We start from the raw sequence: 17,365 nt of genomic DNA on the forward strand, positions 1-17,365 counted from the left end.
AAACTGACCAAGCTATACTTGCTTGATTCACTTCACTAAAAGGTGTGTACAAGTGAACCAAGGATCACTCAGATATTGTCTTGCCGGGCTGAAGAAAGTCCTTACCTACTGCCAAAGTCTACTTACAGCAAGTCATATTCATCGTTCAGGTGTAAAGCTATATCAATCTGTATTTGGGTTATAAATTGACAGATTTCTGAATAATGATTTTCAGCAAGGGGTTGTGTTATACGAATAGCCAACGAGCATGCCAGCAACGTTGGTTCAGTGGTAGAATGCTCGCCTGCCACGCGGGCGGCCCGGGTTCGATTCCTGGACGTTGCAGCAATTATTTTCTACGTTAACACAACTTTTCTGTTTTCAGTGACAAGATAAGAAAGAAAGATGTAGAGTTTACGACACCAAGTATTCCCAGGCGGTCACCCATCCAAGTACTAACTTGGCCCAATGTTGCTTAACTTCAGTGATCGGACGAGAACTGGTGCTTTCAACATGGTATGGCCGTAGACATAAAGTTACAACATGATTTTCAAACTTGTGTGAGGTTTAGTCAGGTTTGGGCTAGGATTGGTTGGGTCAAAATTCCAAAAATATTGAGCCTACGACACCAAGTATTCCCAGGCGGTCACCCATCCAAGTACTAACTTGGCCCAATGTTGCTTAACTTCAGTGATCAGACGAGAACTGGTGCTTTCAACATAGTATGGCCGTAGACATTTACTCTAAGCAAAGGCTAACTTCTGGTTTATTAAATAACATTCTAATGCAACAAAAAGGTTTAAAGTTTTACTGGTTTAAATTTTCAGACTTTTGTTTTTCTTTGAGTGTTTATTTTTTTGTTTGGTGCTTGTGTAGTAGGGGGATAAATGATACTTGGAGATGCGGGGTATCGATCCCCGTACCTCTCGCATGCTAAGCGAGCGCTCTACCATCTGAGCTACATCCCCTTGGGTTTCACCTTATGTTCTCAGTGATTAGAAATTTCTCTTGGACAAGAAAGAAAAAGAGACAAATTTGAAATATGGATAAAATGTTAGAGCCTACGACACCAAGTATTCCCAGGCGGTCACCCATCCAAGTACTAACTTGGCCCAATGTTGCTTAACTGCAGTGATCGGACGAGAACTGGTGCTTTCAACATGGTATGGCCGTAGACATATATCAACGGAAAATGTGGCGTCAATTAAATGCAAAATGCATTACGAAGAGAAAATGTGGCGTGAAATGAATGCAAAACGTCCAACAGTACAGGAATCTACGGACAAGGAAGAAAAAGAGACAAATTTTGAAATATGGATAAAATGTTAAAGCCTACGACACCAAGTATTCCCAGGCGGTCACCCATCCAAGTACTAACTTGGCCCAATGTTGCTTAACTTCAGTGATCAGACGAGAACTGGTGCTTTCAACATGGTATGGCCGTATACATTTATCAAAGGAAAATGTGGCATAAACTAAATGGAAAATGCATTACCAAGAGAAATTACGTACAGGTATCTACGGTAAATGATTTTAAGTTCTTGATTGGTTTCAGTGATTAGTGGGTTCTCTTTAACCCTGAATAAAGAAGTTTGTGACTGACTAAGACAGACACTCAACCCGAGCGGACTCAAGGTGAGCGAACCATCGAAGCAGAGCTGATACACACCTCTTGTAGAAGTGAATCAAGCAATATTAGCTTGGTCGTTTTAGACAATGATGTAAAGTTACTTGGACAATCATATATTTTTGATATTTGTTAAAGGTCCGACCGGAAAAGTTAATTTTCATAAAATACAAGCACAAAGTAACTAAAATATTAATCCAAATAGGTATGTGTGATACTAAAAGATATCATTTTATCGAACAATAATAGTTGTCAACCCAAAACTCATGCCTTAACACGGAGAAAACAAAGCCTAACTGGGAACTAAATAGAGCTGCCATCTGGTGACAAAAACAGTAACTACACATTATATCATAGTGGTTGCATTGTATAAGGGCTTTAGGTGTAAAAAATGAACATAAGCAGTTGTCTGGTTTACATTTCTCAGACTTTGTTTTTTTTTCTCAACTTATAAAAAAGGATGAAAAGATTTGCCTACGACACCAAGTATTCCCAGGCGGTCACCCATCCAAGTACTAACTTGGCCCAATGTTGCTTAACTGCAGTGATCGGACGAGAACTGGTGCTTTCAACATGGTATGGCCGTAGACATATATCAACGGAAAATTTGGCGTCAATTAAATGCAAAATGCATTACGAAGAGAAAATGTGGCGTGAAATGAATGCAAAACGTCCAACAGTACAGGAATCTACGGACAAGGAAGAAAAAGAGACAAATTTTGAAATATGGATAAAATGTTAAAGCCTACGACACCAAGTATTCCCAGGCGGTCACCCATCCAAGTACTAACTTGGCCCAATGTTGCTTAACTTCAGTGATCGGACGAGAACTGGTGCTTTCAACATGGTATGGCCGTAGACATTTGACCATGGAAAATGTGACTTATACTAAATGCAAAATGCTACAATACAGGAAAATTATGGAGTGATGATTTATTCTATACAACTCAGGTTGCACTTAACCAAAAATAAACAGAGAGAAAACCAAGCCTACCATGAACTAAAATGCTGCTGCCATCTGGTGAGACAATTTTGTTACTGTAATTTTAGAATAGCATGATGCCCGGGTAGCTCAGTCGGTAGAGCGTTAGGCTTTTAACCTAACGGTCCAGGGTTCGAGCCCCTGCTCGGGCGCTCCCATCTTTTGTTCAAGTCTCCAATCAGTGTGATACGTACGTAGCGACTAGAAAATGGCTGATTTATAAGAATTCCTCGATAGTCTAGTGGTGAGGATCTCCGCCTGTCACGTGGAAGGCCCGGGTTCGATTCCCGGTCGGGGAGAGATAACTTTTTCAACCTTGTGAAATTTCTTTTTTTTACCATTAAATATTTCCGCCACTGCAAACTGTTCAATTTGGTAAAAGTATTATCTGGCCCGTAGGGGGATCGAACCCGTGACCTTCGCGTTATTAGCACGACGCTCTAACCAACTGAGCTAACGGGCCTGACTGACATGATGTGTATAAGTATAAGCACAATACAAAAACTACATACTTTTTTTCTTCTCTACTTGATTTTCTTTTTCTTGCCTTCCATAATGTTTTCTGTCAACAAATGCTACTATTTTCTTTTCTCTAACCAAGTCCCATTAGCGCAGAGGATAGCGCGTTGGACTTCTAATCCAAAGGTCCTGGGTTCGATCCCCAGATGGGATGCTAACATTGCATTTTGGCTAACCTTTTTGGCTTATCAAAACATGGGATTTCTTAATCCGTGAACACTTTATTAACAGTCAGGATGGCCGAGTGGTCTAAGGCGCCAGACTCAAGGACAACTTCCTTGCTCTCTGATAGAGAGTGGATGTGAGAATTCTGGTCCTCGATGAGGGCGTGGGTTCGAATCCCACTTCTGACAAAACTATTTTTTCACATTTTTTCAAAACACAACCAGGAGATGAAAAAATGTTTGCCTGCCCCCGGTGAGGCTCGAACTCACGGCCTTCAGATTATGAGACTGACGCGCTGCCTACTGCGCTACGGAGGCTTGTTGGCAATATAGGATTACTACACTTTTTAAATGTACAAAAATGTACTCCTAGGCAACACAGATGAAAATGCGTCAGCCGGGAATCGAACCCGGGTCAACTGCTTGGAAGGCAGCTATGCTCACCACTATACCACTGACGCTTATTGTACAGAACTATAATGTACTCAAAAGAGAAAACCACAAATACATTTTTGCCTAGTAACTAGCACACTTTAGTCAGGAGTTTAAAGAAAAAAATTATGGCAATAAAGCTGTCTATCTGATGTAACAAGTTTCCGTGGTGTAGCGGTTATCACATCTGCCTAACACGCAGAAGGTCTCCGGTTCGATCCCGGACGGAAACAGAATCCCACGTGGTCTAACGGCTAGGATATCTGGCTTTCACCCAGGAGGCCCGGGTTCAACTCCCGGCGTGGGAAGTCTTTTGACACGAGTGATGCAATATTTACTTTGTTGTTTTTGTGTTTGTTGTTGTTGTTGTTATGTATGCTTTGCAAGTAATCTAGCTTAATCTCTTTCACAGACGAGGTGGCCGAGTGGTTAAGGCGTTGGACTGCTAATCCAATGGGCTCTGCCCGCGTGGGTTCGAATCCCATCTTCGTCGCGAGAATTATTTTGTGGAGCTTTGCTAAATCAGTGCTTGTCAGTCGTGATTTCATGCGTTTTGCAATGAGTGCCGCATTGTGGCAACCTGTCAGGTTGGCCGAGTGGTCTAAGGCGTGAGATTTAAGCTCTCATAATCGTAAGATTGCGTGGGTTCGAACCCCACACCTGACAAAAGACTTATTTTAACACTATACCAGGAAGGCCATGTGAGTTGCAAGGTAACTTTCTGGTTTTGCAAAAAAAAAATGAATAAAACACTAGAAACTAACAAAATCTGTAATTCGCAGCCGGCAGGATTCGAACCTGCGCGGGGAAACCCCATTGGATTTCAAGTCCAACGCCTTAACCACTCGGCCACGACTGCTGGCTCTGGCAGACGGCCATCCATCAATCCAGGATCACAGCTGGAAGCAATCGGCAGGTAAATTGATGAATTACAGGTTGCTACTGACAGTTAACAGGGCACAAGCCAGGCTTGATGGTCTAGGCGGCACAAGAAAATTTCGGGGCCTTCGGCCCCTCTAATTTTCTGGTCGTCTCGCTTCGCTAGATTTTTTTCGCTGCGCTCAACTCTTACGTCTCGCTATGCTCGATTTTCAAATTTGAATAGACAAACAACATCCTGTTACTTTAGTATAAGGATAAATGTACATGATGTAGGTAAAAACTGGTACATAGTTACATAGGTATCTTTTGTTTTGCGCCAATAATTAAAATTGAAATATGTGTGAGCATTATTATTTATTTATTAATGAATATAGTGTATAATATTATATTAATGATTAATGTAGATTTAATTAATCAATTCAATATAATCCTAATACTAAGACGACATTAATTTCTTCATATCATACAATTTAGGTAAAGTTTGGTTTTTTGCTTAATTATGATAAAATAAATGTTTAAGGTCTTAAACAATTTTCCATATTTTTTTTATTGTTTGTAAGAAAATATAGAAAGGAATTAAAAAAAAAACATATAAACAACCAATTTAACCAAATTTGTAATACAAAGACGACATATTATGACTTCATACTGCATAAAATAAGATAATTTTGCTTTCAACTAATAGTAATGAAAGATGAACTTCTATATTTTAAGAACGAATATTTTAAACATTTATAAATAACGCTATTTCTTGGTTATGATTTATGTAAATTTAATGAAATACTTTAAAGGAAGGGTGCAAAAAACACCACGCTTTAACTGCTGAAAGACTGCCACAAGTAGACCAAATATCCCAAATTTGAAGCCTTCAGCTTCTGTAACAAAAAAGTTTTAGGCATTTTAAAATGACATTTTATTTATAATGAGAATTTTGAAAGAATTTCGCTGTTTATGTTATAAATTTTGAAAATAAACTACGTGGCCTAGAAACAAAATCATAATATAATTTTTGGCATAAATTTAGGTTGCTAGTATCTAATTATATTTTTATAATAAAAATAGCCATTTTTATAGTCAAAATCATTAAAAAAAATTAAGTTTAACTTGCATTGTAACGAGTGTACTGCATCCAATCACAGCTGAGATTATATTAGTTTACCCCTTTGTTTCTGCGATGATTTTCGTTTACAAATGCAATTTAAATTGAATTTTTAAAATATATTTTGACTATGAAATGTGGTGTTTTTATTGTAAAAATGTAATCAGTTACAGGCAATTTAAGTTTGTGACAAAGATAAGGTTATAATTTTATGTCTAGGCGACGTAATTTAATATTGTTTTTTCTTTCATTAGCATTGGGAATCTTTCAAAACTTTCATTGTACATACAATGCTATTTTGAAATGCCTAGAACTTTTTGTTATTGAAGCTGAAGGCTTTACATTTGGGGAATTGGGTCTACTTATGGCAGTCTTTAAGCATTTAAAACGTGGTATTTCTTGCTGGTGTCATTTAAGATAATTTTAATACAAAGACGACATATAATTTCTGTTATTATACCATGTTGAAAGCACCAGTTCTCGTCCGATCACTAGGTGATTGTAACAAACAATGTAAGAAGACAGATTTCCTCTAAAACATAAAGATTAATTAATGTTAATAGTTGTTCTTTTGTAATGTACATTATGTTTGCTACTTAAATGTTAGGATATTCTTTATTAATTTCGTTTTTATTTAGTATTTAAATTCTGGTGTTATTTTCTGGCTGTATCATTGAACGCGGAGAAATGAATTTTGAACACTATATTAAGATAAAAATGTGCTCCTAAGTGGTATCACCCACCTCCCCCCCCCCCTCCCTTAAAATATATTCATGATTAACTAAAAGTATCTTTAGAGTGAAAAAAATCTGTTGGAAGGTATTGGCTACTGTACTATCTCAAAAAACATTAATAAATGTTTTTTCAACCTATGAGATACTATATTGAAAAAGAACTATATTAATACCTGGAAAATACCTCTTGGGGGCGAGGTGCTGCCTTAGGCTTGAGTCCTTTAGCTTCACGTTTGTTTGAAAAAAAGCGTCCATGGGCCCAATGAAATATCCTAAATAGTCATATTATAGTATCATAGTACTGGTTAAGCTTTAAGATTTACGATTAAGATATTTATTTTTCATTCTGGTGTTAAGATTTACCTAGTAAGGAGATTATTAAATTAAGTTTAAGATATTTGTTTAGTTCTGTATTTGATATCCCTGAAAGTTTTAAGTTTAAAGACAGATAATTAGATATTCAGATTTCTTTCTGGTAAAAACACGTCCCTGCAAAACATTAAGTTTTTGTTATCAATATGAATTAGGATTAAGTTTTAAAATAGGTGTTCAAGTCAACTTCAGGTTCCATGTATGATCCTGCAGGTCCTGATCCTCCAGGTCTCCAGAAATCTTTAAATGGCTCCTGTGGCCGGAATTTTTGACTTAGAGACTTCAAATTTTAAACTTAAGTTTTTCTTACATGTCTACACAAGTTATTAAAATTTCATAAGATCCGCCGCCATTTTCCCGCCGAACGGCGATTGCGGCGGCTGGCAGCTGCCAAGTACAGCCGCGTCCGCTGAAATTTATAATTTGATATTTAAAATATAAAATTTACATAAAGATTAACATTTTTTGGCAAAAAATTTGTATTCTAGTTTCAAAAATAAAAAAAATTACAGCCATTTGAAATTTTTAAGTAAAAAAGGACCTAAGAACAAAAGTTGTTAAATAAAAGGGTGAAGGAAGCGAAAATTGACCTTGAATTACTTAAGGTCGTAAATTCATCATAACACAGGGGACTTATACAAAAAAATTTAGCACTCTCGTTCTAATAGGAACTAAGATAACAATGCCCACCCCCCCCCCCCCCCCCCCCCACCCGACTGATTAAGGTGCGGCAAGGGGACCGACTGTAAGGGGTTAATGTGGCATATATTCTAATACAAAGACGACATTTTAAAAGAACATGCCACATTTCCACTTACCTAATGTTTATGGCGATACCATGTTGAAAGCACCAGTTCTCGTGTAAGAAGGTAGAAGATTTAATCTAAAACAAACAGATTAATTAATGTTAATATTGAAAAAAATACACCTATGTAAGAGTTTATAATTGAGGTAAACTTAAAGTAAAATATCCCCTCCCTCCATTTACATAAAGATAAACATTTTTTGCAAAAAAATGTTATTCTAGCTTCAAAAATAGAAAAATTACCGCTGTTGAAATTTATAAGTAAAAAAGGTCATAAAACAAAAGTTGTTAAATAAATTGTTATGTATTTAGTGATATCTATAACAGTGCTGTCACTTACTTTCTGACAAGGGTTTCAGACTTGTCCGGTTAATCATGTCAATATTTAATAATTAAAAAAAGAAATATACATCATATATAGACAAAATGATTATGAATTATATATTTCTTTTTCAATATTTATAATTGAATGTACTTTGTTTTCACAGGAATCAATATAACAAAAATTTAATCAATCAGATAATCAGATCATATAAAAATTTGTTCTTAAAATGGTAAAAAAATCAACATGATAAAATGGACGTTTGGAAATTCTTTTATTGATTATAGAGTTGGTACGCTTTCTAAATTGTACCTAACAGGAATCACCATGCAAAGTTTGAAATCGATAGGACAATTCTAACTTGCCTAAATTAACAAAAAAAGGTATTTGTCTTGGACGGACGGACTTACGGACCGACCCTAATTTTAGAAAAACTTCACTTTTAAAAATCAAGAAATAATATACTAAACTTCAAAATGAAGTAGAAAAAAACCATTATATTTACCTTCAATCCTATAATAAAAAGTAATAAGCTTTTTTTGTTTGTAGCAAAGGATCTCGCTAACCACTGAACCGATATGGTTCTCTTTTAGAGCAAAGCTTTATATAGGACTTGAGATGGTTTGAGGCTATTTTACTTTTATAAATAAATCGATAGGACAATTCTAACTTGCCTAAATTAACAAAAAAAGGTATCTGTCATGTCATATATTTACCTTCTAAGGTCTGCCAGATGTGGCAATCACCACCTCACAACCGAAATAAATGTTGCGCAGCTGAGGACCCTTGGGTGCGCCGCCAAACACATTCTTGGTTCAACTATCTAAAATAAAAGTTATTTTAAAGAAAACCATTGGAGCAATATAAATAAAATCTTTTGAATAATCATAATATAAATGTATAATAGTCGAAGCAAAATTGTAAGTAAATTTGTTGAAAAACTGCTTGATACAGGATAATGTTTATGAACACACTTAAATTTTAGGACTTAATTATATAGTTACTTCGCTCATAATATTGTACTTTGTTTTCACAGGAATCAATATAACAAAAATTTAATCAATCAGATAATCAGATCACATAAAAATTTGTTCTTAAAATGGTAAAAAAATCAACATGATAAAATGGACGTTTGGAAATTCTTTTATTGATTATAGAGTTGGTACGCTTTCTAAAAGTAATAAGCTTTTTTTGTTTGTAGCAAAGGATCTCGCTAACCACTGAACCGATATGGTTCTCTTTTAGAGCAAAGCTTTATATAGGACTTGAGATGGTTTGAGGCTATTTTACTTTTATAAATAAATCGATAGGACAATTCTAACTTGCCTAAATTAACAAAAAAAGGTATCTGTCATGTCATATATTTACCTTCTAAGGTCTGCCAGATGTGGCAATCACCACCTCACAACCGAAATAAATGTTGCGCAGCTGAGGATCCTTGGGTGCGCCGCCAAACACATTCTTGGTTCAACTATCTAAAATAAAAGTTATTTCAAAGAAAACCATTGGAGCAATATAAATAAAATCTTTTGAATAATCATAATATAAATGTATAATAGTCAAAGCAAAATTGTAAGTCAATTTATTCAAAACTGCTTGATACAGGATAATGTTTATGAACACTCTTAAATTTTAGGACTTAATTATATAGTTACTTCGCTCATAATATTGTACTTTGTTTTCACCAATAAATCAAAATTAAATTTGGTTGTACCCAAAGTTGTTGAGCTAACGAATTTTAAAATGTTATTGTAAAACTTTGGGGACTAGTGTAATAATAATTTAGTTTAACCCATTAACCCTTACAGATCGGGCCCCAATTCCCACCTTAATAGATTGGGGGGGGGGCTCAAAGAGCCCCCCCCTCTATCTCGGCTCCTGGTACAGATAAAGACATAAAATTACTGTTTCTAGTCATAGCAGTCAGACCGCTCCTTAGCCGCTTTTTAGCGGCCAGCCGCTAAATTTTAAAACAGCTATAGAGCGGCCAATTTTGCAGCTAGGATGACCAAATTTTAGGACGAACTTTTATTTTTCATAACAAAAAAATTACTTTTTCTGATCATCGCCGAAAAACGGCAAATAACGGAAACCGCCATTTTCGGCGGTTACGGCGGTAAAACGGCGGTTGGCGGCGCAAATTAATATTTTTATCTGTTTATTATTGCTCAAGGATTTACCAAAAAAAATTATAGGTCTCTAGCTGTAATAGAAGTTACGATATTCATGATATATGTCTGTAGTAAAAGCCGGACAAAAATCGGTCATAAAGTCGGTCAGGGAGCGGTCAAACGGTCATAACACCACTTTTCTCAGATGGTCATTGATATCTAAGTATTCACCAAAAAAATTTTAGGTTTCTACCTTATACACAAAAGTCATAATGTAGAAATTAAGATTTATTTAGAATTTTTTCAAATTTTTTTTGCTACCCAACCGACTTTGACCGGACACCACGACCGACACAGAGCAGATATCCAAATAAAATCAACTCTTGCCGACGTATAATTACTAAACTTAAAAAGTCATGAAGTTACAGCTCTCCATCTTACCTACAAAAAAAATGAGATTGAAAAAACTAGAGGGGGGGGCTCTTTGAGCCCCCCCCCCCGATCTGTAAGGGTTAACTAGCAAAAAATATGCAGTTCACTAAATTAAGTTTAAATGCATTTCGTGAAAATACCCCTTTAGAAAAACTTTTATTTTTTAAACAAGGGTGACAACATCCATAAGTAGCGAAGCACAAAAATCTTGGATGGAAATTAAAACACATAAAAAAAGCCAAGAACCTGATAAAAGGCAGTCAGACCGCCATGGTTGTTTTCTTTAAACAACGGGAAATTTTGTATCAAAGACGACATTTTATAACATAATAAAAAATTTGTTTTGAAAAAAATGACATGGTCTCAAATGATTCCAAATTGCCTATTTTAAAGTGCCACAAGAGGCCTCTAGGGGCAAATATGGACGGACGGACAGACGGACAAACGGACATTTCAAATTATAGAATAGCTTTACTACTAAAAATGCAATGAGTTTTTACAATATTTACCTTCATTAAATAGCCACCAGCAGGAAGCTTATCATCATCACAACCAACGGCCAGCACAACAACATGAAAAAAATAACATGGTCTCAAATGATTCCAAATTGCCTATTTTAAAGTGCCACAAGAGGCCTCTAGGGGCGTTTGCATGACAAGCGTTATGAAGTCTATTTTTTGGAAATATAATAACGATTCCTATGCTACATATAGTTTAGGAACTATGTGGTAAAATGTCCCAACTGGCTTAAAACTTAAATTGCGAGTAAATCATTAAATATTAAATTAAAGGGTATCAAATAAAAATACGGACTTTTTTAAAATTGAAATTGCGCGGCTTGTGTTAATAGTAAAAAAACGTTATGCATACCATTAGAATCGTTATGAAGTCTATTTTTTGGAAATATAATAACGATTCCTATGCTATGTATAGTTTAGGAGCTATGTGGTAAAATGTACCAACTAGCTTAAAACTTGACTTGCGAGTAAATCATTAAAGATTAAATTAAAGGGTATGCAAATAAAAATACGGACTTTTTTTAAATTGAAATTGCGCGGCTTGTGTTAATAGTAGAAAAATGTTACGCATATGGTTAGGACCGTTAGGAAGTCTATTTTTTGGAAATATAAACAGGAGTCATGTACTACGTATAATTTATGAGCTATGTGGTAGAATGTCCCCACTGACTTAAAACTTGACTTGCGAGAAAATCATTAAAGATTAAATTTTTCCACTTTTCCCACATTTATCAATACAACTCCTAAACTAAAATTAGCACATAACATTTTTCTACTATTCACACAAGACAAGCAGTTTGAATTTTAAAAATGTCCGCATTTTTGCACAAACTTTTTTTAATCTTTAAAGATTTACTCTCAAGTCAAGTTTTAAGTCAGTTACGACATTCTTCTACGTAGCTCCTAAACTATAAGTTGCACAGTAATGGTTCTTATATTTCCAAAAAATAGACTTCATAGCGGTTCTAACAATATACATAACGTTTTTCTACTATTAACATAAGCCGCGCAATCTCAACTATAATCAGATCAAACGGATAATTAAAACACTTGAAAATTTGTTGTTAAAAAAGTAGAATAATCAACATGTTTAAAATGGACGTACGAACATTCTGGTAATGATTATAGAGTTGCTATGCTTTGTAAATCATAACTAAATACTACAAGAATCATTATGCAAAGTTTTAAATAAATAAGAAAATTAAAACATACCTAAATTAACAAATAAAAGCTATCTATCTCGGACGGACCGACCCTAATTATAGGAAAGCTTCGCTTTTAATAAAATTAAAATTTACCTAAACATACACACTAAGTCACTTTCAAAGAAACTAAAGAATACTGAGAATCAATGAAATACATAAATTATAGAGTATAAGAAAGTACGAATGTACAATACAAGTGTTTTTTTAAAACAACAAAAAAATAAAATAATATAAATAAATTTTGTAACTATCATTTGAAAAAAATGCATTTCTTACATTTCAATAATATTTAGAGAACAACTAGTTCCTATCTATGAAACAGAGCTTTAAATTTTTTTTTCTTGTAGCAAAAAATGAATATAATATACAATTATAAGATTTATGTACAATCATTAGATGAAAACCAGTTTCTATCCAACATATTAGAATGAAAACGAGAAAGTGTTTTCATTTAATAAATATTAAATTTTAAAAAAAATTAGTTACATTGTATGATTATTATGATTAATAGGTTGAGTCGATTTTTTGAATTTGAAATTAAGATTAATTAAAATTTCTTAAAGCACAGGCATGTTGCATATCAAAATGACCGCAATGAAATGCTGATTACAAATCTGAAAACCGTTTTAAAAAATATTAATTCAGTATGAAATAATTATCAAATAACCTACCAAAATTAACAATTTTGACTAAATCAGCTGTTTTTAGATAATTGAACTAGTGCTTTTCAGATTCGTTTTTGCAATGTGGTCATTTTTAAATGCAATATGGCTGTGTTTGAAATAATTTAAATTTTTTGATTTAAAAGGGAAAGACACTTTTTATACCCCCCGCGCAGCGGCAGCCATAACAGGCAAGTCACTTTTGAAACTTTAATGGGGCTTTCGATACATAAATATGAATGTCACAACTTATGATAAAGTAAAATCTTAACATAAACGCAAATTGATTCCGCCTACTGATTTTATGAAACATTAGTAATATATTAGAAAATATTTTGTTTGATTTTTTTGCTAGTTTTACTTATAAAGTATTTTGAAATATAAAAGAAATTAATTAAAATTTTTTGCTTGATGTATTTTTTTGTATTTAAAAAAATGCTGTAAACTCTTGTTGGGGTTTTAAAACTATAACATACTTAATGACCATACAGTCAAAAACCTTGCCGAAACTTAATCGCTGGGGCGAAAAAAGTGGCGATCTGTTAAACTATTTTCTAAAAATTTTTGTGTAAGTTACCTATTTGATAAAGAATTTCCAAAATTAATCGTTGTGGGGAGAAGGGGGGGGGGAGTAAAAAATTTTCTCCAAGAACCCTATTTGATAATAAATTACCAAACTTAATTGTTAACCTATTATCTCAGTTCCTATTAAAGGTAGAAGGCTACATGTTGAAAGCACCAGTTCTCGTCCGATCACTGAAGTTAAACAACATTAGGACAAGTTAGTACTTGGATGAGTGTCCGCCTGGGAATACTTGGTGTCGTAGGCTTAACATTTTTGGAATTTTAACCCAAACCTAACTAAACCTAACACAAGTTTGAAAAGTATTTTTTAATTTAATGTCTACGGCCATACCATGTTGAAATCGCCAGTTCTCGTAAGATAACTAAAGTTAAGCAACATTGGGCCAAGTTAGTACTTGGATGGGTGACCGCCTGGGAATACTTTGTGTCATAAACCTAAAATTTTTGGAATTTTGACCCAAACCTAACTGAACCTCACACTAGTTTGAAAAGTATTTTGTAATTCAATGTCTACGACCATCCCATGTTGAAAGCACCAGTTCTCGTCCGATCACTGAAGATAAGCAACATTGGGCAAAGTTATTACTTGGATGGGTGACCGCCTGGGAATACTTGGTGTCGTAGGCAAAAACTGTCACATTTTTTTATATACCAAGATTACCAAGACCTAGCACTGGTTGCGTTAAAAAAATACGCATGTTTTTCTGTGCTGTGTCATTTTGCATTTAATATTTGCAACATTTTCAATATATAAACGTCTACGGCCATACCATGTTGAAAACACCAGTTCTCATCGGATCACTGAAGTTAAGCAACATTGAACCAAGTTAGTACTTGGATGGGTGACCGCCTGGGAATACTTGGTGTCGTAGGCCTAACATTTTTGGAATTTTGACCCAAACCTAACCGAAAATTGAAAGTATTTTTTAATTCAATGTCTACGGCCATACCATGTTGAAACACCAGTTCTCGTCCGATCACTGAAGTTAAGCAACATTGGACCAAGTTAGTACTTGGATGGGTGACCGCCTGGGAATACTTAATGTCGTATAAATATTGCCTCTGATCTTTCTTTTTCATTTTAATTTTGCAATATGAAGATATAAAATGTCGTATTTGCATTATAAATTTTTAAAATTTGTTGTATAATTAGGATATGGTTACAATTTTTTAAAAATTGTCTTACAAAGAAATAAAACAAATACCTTTACGCCACAGTTTCCATCGATAAACGTCTACGGCCATACCATGATGAAAGCACCAGTTCTCGTCCAATCACTGAAGTTAAGCAACATTGGGCCAAGTTAGTACTTGGATGGGTGACCACCTGGGAAAACTTGGTGTCGTAGGCTTAACATTTTTCAAATAAATATTGCCTCTGATCTTTCATTTGGTTTGGGTCAAAATTCCAAAAATGTTAATTAATCTTAATTTCAAATTCAAAAAATCGACTCAACCTATTAATCATAATAATCATACAATGTAACTAATTTTTTTTAAAATTTAATATTTATTAAATGAAAACACTTTCTCGTTTTCATTCTAATATGTTGGATAGAAACTGGTTTTCATCTTATGATTGTACATAAATCTTATAATTGTATATTATATTCATTTTTTGCTACAAGAAAAAAAATTTAAAGCTCTGTTTCATAGATAGGAATTAGTTGTTCTCTAAATATTATATATTCTTTAGTTTCTTTGAAAGTGACTTAGTGTGTATATGGCAAAATACAACTTTGTCATAGTATATATGTTATTATTAAAAACAAACTCTGACCATTAAAGAAAAATATTTCTGGTATTTACCCCACCAAATAATGGTTGTGATGTTTACTTTAGTAGGAAGTCTTCTATTAAAACAAATGCAACACAATGTTTACTTTGGTAAAAAGTCTCCTATTAAAAAAAATGAATCACCTAGCGGCCAAATTATTAACCACATATTACATATTAAAATTAAAAAATGCTTATAACAAGTTATGGGATAAATTTCACCCTGAAAGAAAAGCATATGACAACACACCTCTTTATATTAGCTTGGTTAAAGTACATAGTAAATAATTGAAAAAGTTATTACCTTATAATCTATTTTTCCAAGTCAGTACTTGGATGGGTGACTACCTGGGAATACTTGGTGTCATAGGCAAATCAAACTCTGACCATTAAGGTAAAATATTTCTGATGTTTACCCCCCCAATAATGTAGGTTATGAAGCTTACTTCAGTAGGAAATCTTTTATTAAAATAAACACAACACCTAGCGGCCAAATTATTAACTACATATAACATATTAAAAGTAAAAAGTGCTTATAACAAGTTATGGGAAAAGTTTGACCCTGAAAGAAAAGCAAAACACTTCCTAATGAAATACCAAGCAATGATAGCTTGGTTATAGTATATAGTAAATATTTTAAAAAATACCTTATAATCTCTTACTCATGAAACACAACAATTAAGGATCCTCTCCAGGAGCAATATATGTATAAACCTACCTTTTCTTACATTAAAACGAGCCGATGGGTTAAAATACACCCTTAAAAATTTTATCTGATATCACACCTCTCAATGAAGTATTCCAAGCAAGTTTGGCTTGGTCAGATTAGACAAACAACAGTTACATTTTATACTACTATTAATTTTGTTATTAGAAACTAATGCTGACCATAGAAGGAAAATACCCACCCTCCCCCTACTATAGACTATAGGTTGCGAGATTTTTTGTTAATATGTAAATATTTCTATCAAAATTCATCAGTCACCGTAGCTTAGTGGTAAGGACGGTGTAAAACCTACGGAAAGGTCGTAGGTTCAAATCCCCGTGGGTAGGTTATGAAACATGTTAGCGTGAGCCGCATATCGGCCGTTAATGATGTTGATTAGCCCACACCATGTGGGTGTGTGTAGGTTACGAGACATTGTTAACGTGAGCCGCATATCGGCCGTTAATAATGTTGAATACCTTACATACTGTGTGCATGTGTATGTGTGTGTGAATGATGCCTTACCCCTCTATGCAATGGATTGTTGAGAATTAAGGAAATTTTACAACAAACATGAAAAATTGGGGTTAAATTTAAGTAATGTAAGAAATAGTTAAGGCTCTTCGGTCTTTATAATGATGATTCTCGCTTCGGGTGCGAGAGGTCCCGGGTTCAACTCCCGGTCAAGCCCATGGTTTTGCCTAATACTTTTGAAAATTGAAAAGAAAAAAAATTTGGAGTCGTCGGGATTTGAACCCGAGACCTTCTAAATGCGAATCAGACGCTCTACCAGCTGAGCTACGACCCCTGGTCTCCATCATAGGGGCCGGACGAAAGCAGCGCCTTTTTTCTATTGGTCGCTTGCATTGTATAGTGGATAGAAAAAAGGGAAAAAAAGACTTTCCTTTAGTTTTGCATGAATTCAAAGTTGCAGCAATTCAAACATCTGACTCTGTGGCGCAACGGTAGCGCGTCTGACTCCAGATCAGAAGGCTGCGTGTTCAAATCACGTCAGGGTCAACAGAATTGTTTTTTTGCAATTTGTGTAACAAATGCTGATCTTTATGGACAACTAAATTCTATTCTCAAATGTACTTGCTTCGGCAGTACATATACTAAAATTGGAACGATACAGAGAAGATTAGCATGGCCCCTGCGCAAGGATGACACGCAAAATCGTGAAGCGTTCCACATTTTTGTGTCCGCATAACCCCATACAAATATTTTTTCACTAAAGTACTCATTTTGAACAACAGACAACTTCAAAGAAATAACAAAAATCATTGATAATTGGAGATGCCGGGGATCGAACCCGGGGCCTCATACATGCAAAGCATGCGCTCTACCACTGAGCTACATCCCCCTGTTGAATGCATGAGCTGACTAATACTCAAATGAATCTTTTAGCAATTTCAAAGTCTTTAACACAAGGTGCCAACCGCAATGGCTTAGG

The 17,365-nt window shown here is 34.6% G+C and overlaps 26 non-coding genes and 2 pseudogenes across 26 annotated transcripts; 15 read left to right on the top strand and 13 right to left on the bottom strand.

The window, feature by feature from the left end:
- Positions 1–390: 390 nt before the first annotated feature.
- Positions 391–509, bottom strand: LOC145308481 (5S ribosomal RNA). The gene has a single exon (XR_013876310.1). It is a non-coding gene; the product is annotated as a 5S ribosomal RNA (ribosomal RNA).
- An 87-nt stretch (positions 510–596) lies between these two features.
- Positions 597–715, bottom strand: LOC145308610 (5S ribosomal RNA). Its single transcript, XR_013876433.1, has one exon. It is a non-coding gene; the product is annotated as a 5S ribosomal RNA (ribosomal RNA).
- A 159-nt stretch (positions 716–874) lies between these two features.
- On the bottom strand, positions 875–947 carry TRNAA-AGC (transfer RNA alanine (anticodon AGC)). The gene has a single exon. It is a non-coding gene; the product is annotated as a tRNA-Ala (tRNA).
- Positions 948–1,037: 90 nt separating this feature from the next.
- Positions 1,038–1,156, bottom strand: LOC145308395 (5S ribosomal RNA). The gene has a single exon (XR_013876229.1). It is a non-coding gene; the product is annotated as a 5S ribosomal RNA (ribosomal RNA).
- Positions 1,157–1,308: 152 nt separating this feature from the next.
- LOC145308649 (5S ribosomal RNA) lies at positions 1,309–1,427 on the bottom strand. Its single transcript, XR_013876472.1, has one exon. It is a non-coding gene; the product is annotated as a 5S ribosomal RNA (ribosomal RNA).
- Positions 1,428–2,077: 650 nt separating this feature from the next.
- LOC145308540 (5S ribosomal RNA) lies at positions 2,078–2,196 on the bottom strand. Its single transcript, XR_013876366.1, has one exon. It is a non-coding gene; the product is annotated as a 5S ribosomal RNA (ribosomal RNA).
- A 152-nt stretch (positions 2,197–2,348) lies between these two features.
- LOC145307874 (5S ribosomal RNA) lies at positions 2,349–2,467 on the bottom strand. Its single transcript, XR_013875715.1, has one exon. It is a non-coding gene; the product is annotated as a 5S ribosomal RNA (ribosomal RNA).
- A 200-nt stretch (positions 2,468–2,667) lies between these two features.
- On the top strand, positions 2,668–2,740 carry TRNAK-UUU (transfer RNA lysine (anticodon UUU)). The gene has a single exon. It is a non-coding gene; the product is annotated as a tRNA-Lys (tRNA).
- Positions 2,741–2,815: 75 nt separating this feature from the next.
- TRNAD-GUC (transfer RNA aspartic acid (anticodon GUC)) lies at positions 2,816–2,887 on the top strand. The gene has a single exon. It is a non-coding gene; the product is annotated as a tRNA-Asp (tRNA).
- Positions 2,888–2,977: 90 nt separating this feature from the next.
- TRNAI-AAU (transfer RNA isoleucine (anticodon AAU)) lies at positions 2,978–3,051 on the bottom strand. The gene has a single exon. It is a non-coding gene; the product is annotated as a tRNA-Ile (tRNA).
- A 137-nt stretch (positions 3,052–3,188) lies between these two features.
- On the top strand, positions 3,189–3,261 carry TRNAR-UCU (transfer RNA arginine (anticodon UCU)). The gene has a single exon. It is a non-coding gene; the product is annotated as a tRNA-Arg (tRNA).
- Positions 3,262–3,337: 76 nt separating this feature from the next.
- Positions 3,338–3,460, top strand: TRNAL-CAA (transfer RNA leucine (anticodon CAA)). The gene is made up of 2 exons: positions 3,338–3,375; positions 3,416–3,460. It is a non-coding gene; the product is annotated as a tRNA-Leu (tRNA).
- A 56-nt stretch (positions 3,461–3,516) lies between these two features.
- Positions 3,517–3,589, bottom strand: TRNAM-CAU (transfer RNA methionine (anticodon CAU)). The gene has a single exon. It is a non-coding gene; the product is annotated as a tRNA-Met (tRNA).
- Positions 3,590–3,660: 71 nt separating this feature from the next.
- On the bottom strand, positions 3,661–3,732 carry TRNAG-UCC (transfer RNA glycine (anticodon UCC)). The gene has a single exon. It is a non-coding gene; the product is annotated as a tRNA-Gly (tRNA).
- A 131-nt stretch (positions 3,733–3,863) lies between these two features.
- On the top strand, positions 3,864–3,936 carry TRNAV-AAC (transfer RNA valine (anticodon AAC)). The gene has a single exon. It is a non-coding gene; the product is annotated as a tRNA-Val (tRNA).
- A 3-nt stretch (positions 3,937–3,939) lies between these two features.
- TRNAE-UUC (transfer RNA glutamic acid (anticodon UUC)) lies at positions 3,940–4,011 on the top strand. The gene has a single exon. It is a non-coding gene; the product is annotated as a tRNA-Glu (tRNA).
- Positions 4,012–4,114: 103 nt separating this feature from the next.
- On the top strand, positions 4,115–4,196 carry TRNAS-GCU (transfer RNA serine (anticodon GCU)). The gene has a single exon. It is a non-coding gene; the product is annotated as a tRNA-Ser (tRNA).
- Positions 4,197–4,285: 89 nt separating this feature from the next.
- Positions 4,286–4,369, top strand: TRNAL-UAA (transfer RNA leucine (anticodon UAA)). The gene has a single exon. It is a non-coding gene; the product is annotated as a tRNA-Leu (tRNA).
- A 111-nt stretch (positions 4,370–4,480) lies between these two features.
- On the bottom strand, positions 4,481–4,562 carry TRNAS-UGA (transfer RNA serine (anticodon UGA)). The gene has a single exon. It is a non-coding gene; the product is annotated as a tRNA-Ser (tRNA).
- A 9,185-nt stretch (positions 4,563–13,747) lies between these two features.
- Positions 13,748–13,866, top strand: LOC145307857 (5S ribosomal RNA; annotated as a pseudogene).
- A 72-nt stretch (positions 13,867–13,938) lies between these two features.
- LOC145307834 (5S ribosomal RNA) lies at positions 13,939–14,057 on the top strand. The gene has a single exon (XR_013875702.1). It is a non-coding gene; the product is annotated as a 5S ribosomal RNA (ribosomal RNA).
- A 129-nt stretch (positions 14,058–14,186) lies between these two features.
- On the top strand, positions 14,187–14,305 carry LOC145307765 (5S ribosomal RNA). The gene has a single exon (XR_013875634.1). It is a non-coding gene; the product is annotated as a 5S ribosomal RNA (ribosomal RNA).
- A 61-nt stretch (positions 14,306–14,366) lies between these two features.
- LOC145307845 (5S ribosomal RNA) lies at positions 14,367–14,484 on the top strand (annotated as a pseudogene).
- A 179-nt stretch (positions 14,485–14,663) lies between these two features.
- On the top strand, positions 14,664–14,782 carry LOC145307776 (5S ribosomal RNA). The gene has a single exon (XR_013875644.1). It is a non-coding gene; the product is annotated as a 5S ribosomal RNA (ribosomal RNA).
- Positions 14,783–16,647: 1,865 nt separating this feature from the next.
- TRNAA-CGC (transfer RNA alanine (anticodon CGC)) lies at positions 16,648–16,720 on the bottom strand. The gene has a single exon. It is a non-coding gene; the product is annotated as a tRNA-Ala (tRNA).
- Positions 16,721–16,860: 140 nt separating this feature from the next.
- On the top strand, positions 16,861–16,932 carry TRNAW-CCA (transfer RNA tryptophan (anticodon CCA)). The gene has a single exon. It is a non-coding gene; the product is annotated as a tRNA-Trp (tRNA).
- A 71-nt stretch (positions 16,933–17,003) lies between these two features.
- Positions 17,004–17,110, top strand: LOC145308157 (U6 spliceosomal RNA). Its single transcript, XR_013875994.1, has one exon. It is a non-coding gene; the product is annotated as a U6 spliceosomal RNA (small nuclear RNA).
- Positions 17,111–17,203: 93 nt separating this feature from the next.
- Positions 17,204–17,275, bottom strand: TRNAA-UGC (transfer RNA alanine (anticodon UGC)). The gene has a single exon. It is a non-coding gene; the product is annotated as a tRNA-Ala (tRNA).
- Between the last annotated feature and the right edge of the window lie 90 nt (positions 17,276–17,365).

The sequence above is a fragment of the Acartia tonsa genome, chromosome 15 (genome assembly GCF_053477335.1).
Source record: "Acartia tonsa isolate MP-2025a chromosome 15, ASM5347733v1, whole genome shotgun sequence".
Classification (NCBI taxonomy): Eukaryota; Metazoa; Arthropoda; class Copepoda; order Calanoida; family Acartiidae; genus Acartia; species Acartia tonsa.